This window comes from Euprymna scolopes, unplaced genomic scaffold (genome assembly GCF_053919585.1).
Source record: "Euprymna scolopes isolate OS-2025 unplaced genomic scaffold, ASM5391958v1 sca239, whole genome shotgun sequence".
Lineage (NCBI taxonomy): Eukaryota > Metazoa > Mollusca > Cephalopoda > Sepiida > Sepiolidae > Euprymna > Euprymna scolopes.
The window spans coordinates 10001-15000 of NW_027633257.1; the positions used below are offsets into that span (position 1 = coordinate 10001).

Consider the following 5000-nt stretch of genomic DNA (forward strand, 5'->3'; position numbering starts at 1 on the left):
GCGCGAGGCGTGGCGACGACGGCGCGCCGACCGATCGCGGCCTGTGTCACATGTATTAGCTCTAGAATTGCCACAGTTATCCATCGCCTCCGAGGAGGAATACGGTCCCGAGGATTAGGTCCGGTTCCTGAGCCATTCGCGGTTTCGCCCGTTCTAATGCGTGGCGTGAACTTACACTTGCATGGCTTAAGCTTTGAGACAAGCATATGACTACTGGCAGGATCAACCAGGTATCGTTGGAATTTGGGACTTTGTTTCGACAGAACGACAGACCGACCGACCGACCGACCGACATAAGACAGACAACTACAACGACGGGCACGTGTTTATTTGTTTTTCGAGGAGGTTCGCCGTCAGTAGAAGCGCGCTGCCCGCGCTGATGGCCTCTTTTTTGTTTCTCCCCTGACTTGGACCGAGACCGAGACTCAAAGAACGAAAGCGACCAACGTCGACAACAACAACGACAACGGCACCCTTGACAGCGATACATACGACAAACGACAAGCAGCACGACGGCAGTGCACACGGACATCGAGGGTCAAGGTGCAGACTGAACTCGCCGAGGTCGTCGTCATCGTGGTCGCCATCGATTCCGTCTCGTCGTCGTCGTCGTCAACGTCCACGTCACAGCCGGCCGAGAAGAGAGAACAGACGACAGCGTCGACAACAACAACATCGACAACGGCACCCTTGACAGCGATACATACGACAAACGACAAACAGCACGACGGCAGTGCACACGGACATCGGAGGTCAAGGTGCAGACTGGAATCGTCGAGGTCGTCGTCATCGTGGTCGCCATCGATGCCGTCTCGTCGTCGTCGTCGTCGTCGTCTTCGTCGTCGTCGTCGTCATCAACGTACCAACCGACCGAGACGAGAGAGCAAGCAACAACGTCGACAACAACAACGACAACGGCACCCTTGACAGCGATACATACGACAAACGACAAACAGCACGACGGCAGTGCACACGGACATCGGAGGTCAAGGTGCAGACTGAACTCGTCGAGGTCGTCGTCATCGTGGTCGCCATCGATGCCGTCTCGTCGTCGTCGTCGTCTCCGTCGTCGTCGTCGTCGTCGCCAACGTCAACGTCAACATCACAGCCGTCATCGGGGAGGAGCTGGACCAGGGCAGCGGCGGCGTAAATTTTCCCGTCACCTTCGTCGTCGCCTTCGTCGACCGACCGACCGACCGGCGTCGTGTTCGTGCTCGGAAAACCGAGGAGAGACAACGTGCACATGGCGCGTTCTCGCAAGCGGCTCCTCGGTCCGATTTTTTTGGGCGGCTTTTTCGAGCTTTTTTTTTTTCTCACCCTTTCGTCCGTGCGACGGCGAACGTTAGGGGAAAAAAAAAAAAAAAAAAAACGACAACAACGCGGCGGACCGGGCGAACAACATCGTCGACACACACGACATTGACGACCGGTCCCCCTTTTCACAATCGCATCGAGATAAAAACGAACGAGTCCGATTCGAGCACCGAGTCGCGAGCGGGAGGACTGTCGGTGCAAGTATCGATCACTGACGTGAGCGCTTCGCCGGACAGAGGATGGCTCATCCGGCAGCCGTGCAAATCGACGGTATGGGAAGAACGAACAAGAAGAGCAACGACTTGATCGGCGGCTTGGGAACTGCGGACGGTGAAAACGGGTTAATCGACTGCGACCACGACTGCTCGATCGATCTTCTTTGGCGCTAACAAAGGTGGAGGTGGCGCAAGAAGGGACTAGCGCTATCACCGTCCACGTATCAGAAGATGCGGCGGCAGACGTCGACGCTTATGCGTTGTCGGACGAGAAGTCGCTGCAGCACGTGTACCGCGAGCGGGACGTCCAAGGTTTTGCCAGACGGAAAGAAATCGGGTGTCAGCGAACGTTCACACGGCTGTGAGATCGGACGCTGACAGGAGTAGGAGGCGGCAGGCAGGCGGCGGTTACGGCGGCGGCGCCTGCTGCTGCTCATCCTCCTGTTTGCTGCGGCGACTTCCAGGACGGGAGAGCATCGAACAACGTACGTATGGTTACAAGGGGATCAGGATCTACATAGTGCATCCCCCGCGGCTATTTTTGTTTGTTTGTTCGCTCGTTCGTTAATTCGTTCGTTCGTTCGTTCGTTCGTTACAATGTACGTTTTTCCGTTCGACGGCGGCAGAGAGCGGCGGCGTTTCTCCCTAATCCGGAGGATTTATCGGTCGCACAGCGATGGGTCGTTCGGCCGATCATCGAAAGATTCGCAGGTAGTGGTTGAATGGCAGAACGGCAGCAACAACAGCGGCGGCTGAGAGCGGCGAACGCTGAGGCGGAAGCAGAAGCTGCAGCAAACGTATCGGCTAAACATGGTGGACATAGATATGGCTGACGACGCGGGTACCACGACGACTATGGAACCAGGAAAAGGAGCCGTTAGTTGTTCCAACATATCGTTCGACACGTCGAGCAGCCCTAGGTCCACGGAGAAGCACACACACGTACCACGTATTATAACCTAACGACGATGAGCGGGCGCACGGTTGGCAGGAACGAAGGCGGCGGATCAAAACAAGTTGGAGCGCGGGGCGACAGCGATAACGGTGACAGCCCTAGGCGGCGGAGATGCCACTTTCTGACGCCTTTGCGACAAGCCCGTAGAGACGTTCCGGACCACCACGAGGCAAAGAGTCGCTGCTCCGACGAACCGACACACCAAAGTGTGCTTCCTACCGAACATGTTTTATAAAACTTTCAAACTGGAAAACCCCAGAAATGGTGTTGGTATTTGTCCAGACCCACCTCCGACACCTGAAAATGGTGGTCAAAAAAAACGTCGATTATACGAAGCGACATTTCTGGTCGGCGATTTTCCAGTTTTACGCCTACTGCCACATGGGGATGTCGGTAGGCGTCGCAAAGTGCCTTCTCGTAGGCTAGGCACACCAGGACTTTGTCATTTTTTTCCCCCTCGACATTCCTGGTCCGGTCTATTCCGATTTTACACCTACCGCCATGTGGGGGTGGCAGTAGGCGTCGAAAAGTGCCTTCTCGACCGCTAGCGACACCACTACTTTATCGAGCTCTGGAGGCCCGCACACCGACCCGGGGGCCGCGGAGTCGACCCCGGGGGCCTCCGCCTCTCGCCGCCGCTCACTTGGACGCCTTCCGCAACCTGTGGTCCCGCTCGGGGCCGCCGGGAGCCTCGCCGACCTGACCGGTGTCGGTAGGCGTCTGGAAGCGCCCGGCCGACCTGGACGAGGTCCCCCTGGCCCCCGGGGGACACCCCTTAGTTGGATGGGGGTGCTGTCCCGGGCACACATGCAACCCGCGGCCGCCTACCGACAGCCCCCGTCGCTCGATCGCTACTCCTTTCCAACATATGTCGGAGAAGCCGGGCGGTTGTGAAACCCCAGAAATGGTGTTGGTATTCGTCCAGACCCACCTCCGACACCTGAAAATGGTGGTCAAAAAAAACGTCGATTATACGAAGCGACATTTCTGGTCGGCGATTTTCCAGTTTTGCGCCTACCGCCATGTGGGGGTGGCAGTAGGCGTCGAAAAGTGCCTTCTCGACCGCTAGCGACACCACTACTTTATCGAGCTCTGGAGGCCCGCACACCGACCCGGGGGCCGCGGAGTCGACCCCGGGGGCCTCCGCCTCTCGCCGCCGCTCACTTGGACGCCTTCCGCAACCTGTGGTCCCGCTCGGGGCCGCCGGGAGCCTCGCCGACCTGACCGGTGTCGGTAGGCGTCTGGAAGCGCCCGGCCGACCTGGACGAGGTCCCCCTGGCCCCCGGGGGACACCCCTTAGTTGGATGGGGGTGCTGTCCCGGGCACACATGCAACCCGCGGCCGCCTACCGACAGCCCCCGTCGCTCGATCGCTACTCCTTTCCAACATATGTCGGAGAAGCCGGGCGGTTGTGAAACCCCAGAAATGGTGTTGGTATTCGTCCAGACCCACCTCCGACACCTGAAAATGGTGGTCAAAAAAAACGTCGATTATACGAAGCGACATTTCTGGTCGGCGATTTTCCAGTTTTGCGCCTACCGCCATGTGGGGGTGGCAGTAGGCGTCGAAAAGTGCCTTCTCGACCGCTAGCGACACCACTACTTTATCGAGCTCTGGAGGCCCGCACACCGACCCGGGGGCCGCGGAGTCGACCCCGGGGGCCTCCGCCTCTCGCCGCCGCTCACTTGGACGCCTTCCGCAACCTGTGGTCCCGCTCGGGGCCGCCGGGAGCCTCGCCGACCTGACCGGTGTCGGTAGGCGTCTGGAAGCGCCCGGCCGACCTGGACGAGGTCCCCCTGGCCCCCGGGGGACACCCCTTAGTTGGATGGGGGTGCTGTCCCGGGCACACATGCAACCCGCGGCCGCCTACCGACAGCCCCCGTCGCTCGATCGCTACTCCTTTCCAACATATGTCGGAGAAGCCGGGCGGTTGTGAAACCCCAGAAATGGTGTTGGTATTCGTCCAGACCCACCTCCGACACCTGAAAATGGTGGTCAAAAAAAACGTCGATTATACGAAGCGACATTTCTGGTCGGCGATTTTCCAGTTTTGCGCCTACCGCCATGTGGGGGTGGCAGTAGGCGTCGAAAAGTGCCTTCTCGACCGCTAGCGACACCACTACTTTATCGAGCTCTGGAGGCCCGCACACCGACCCGGGGGCCGCGGAGTCGACCCCGGGGGCCTCCGCCTCTCGCCGCCGCTCACTTGGACGCCTTCCGCAACCTGTGGTCCCGCTCGGGGCCGCCGGGAGCCTCGCCGACCTGACCGGTGTCGGTAGGCGTCTGGAAGCGCCCGGCCGACCTGGACGAGGTCCCCCTGGCCCCCGGGGGACACCCCTTAGTTGGATGGGGGTGCTGTCCCGGGCACACATGCAACCCGCGGCCGCCTACCGACAGCCCCCGTCGCTCGATCGCTACTCCTTTCCAACATATGTCGGAGAAGCCGGGCGGTTGTGAAACCCCAGAAATGGTGTTGGTATTCGTCCAGACCCACCTCCGACACCTGAAAATGGTGG

General features: G+C 59.6%; 1 pseudogene; it reads right to left on the reverse strand.

The window, feature by feature from the left end:
• Positions 1-233, reverse strand: part of LOC145274005 (small subunit ribosomal RNA) — a 2372-nt pseudogene extending 2139 nt beyond the window's left edge.
• Positions 234-5000: the final 4767 nt, after the last annotated feature.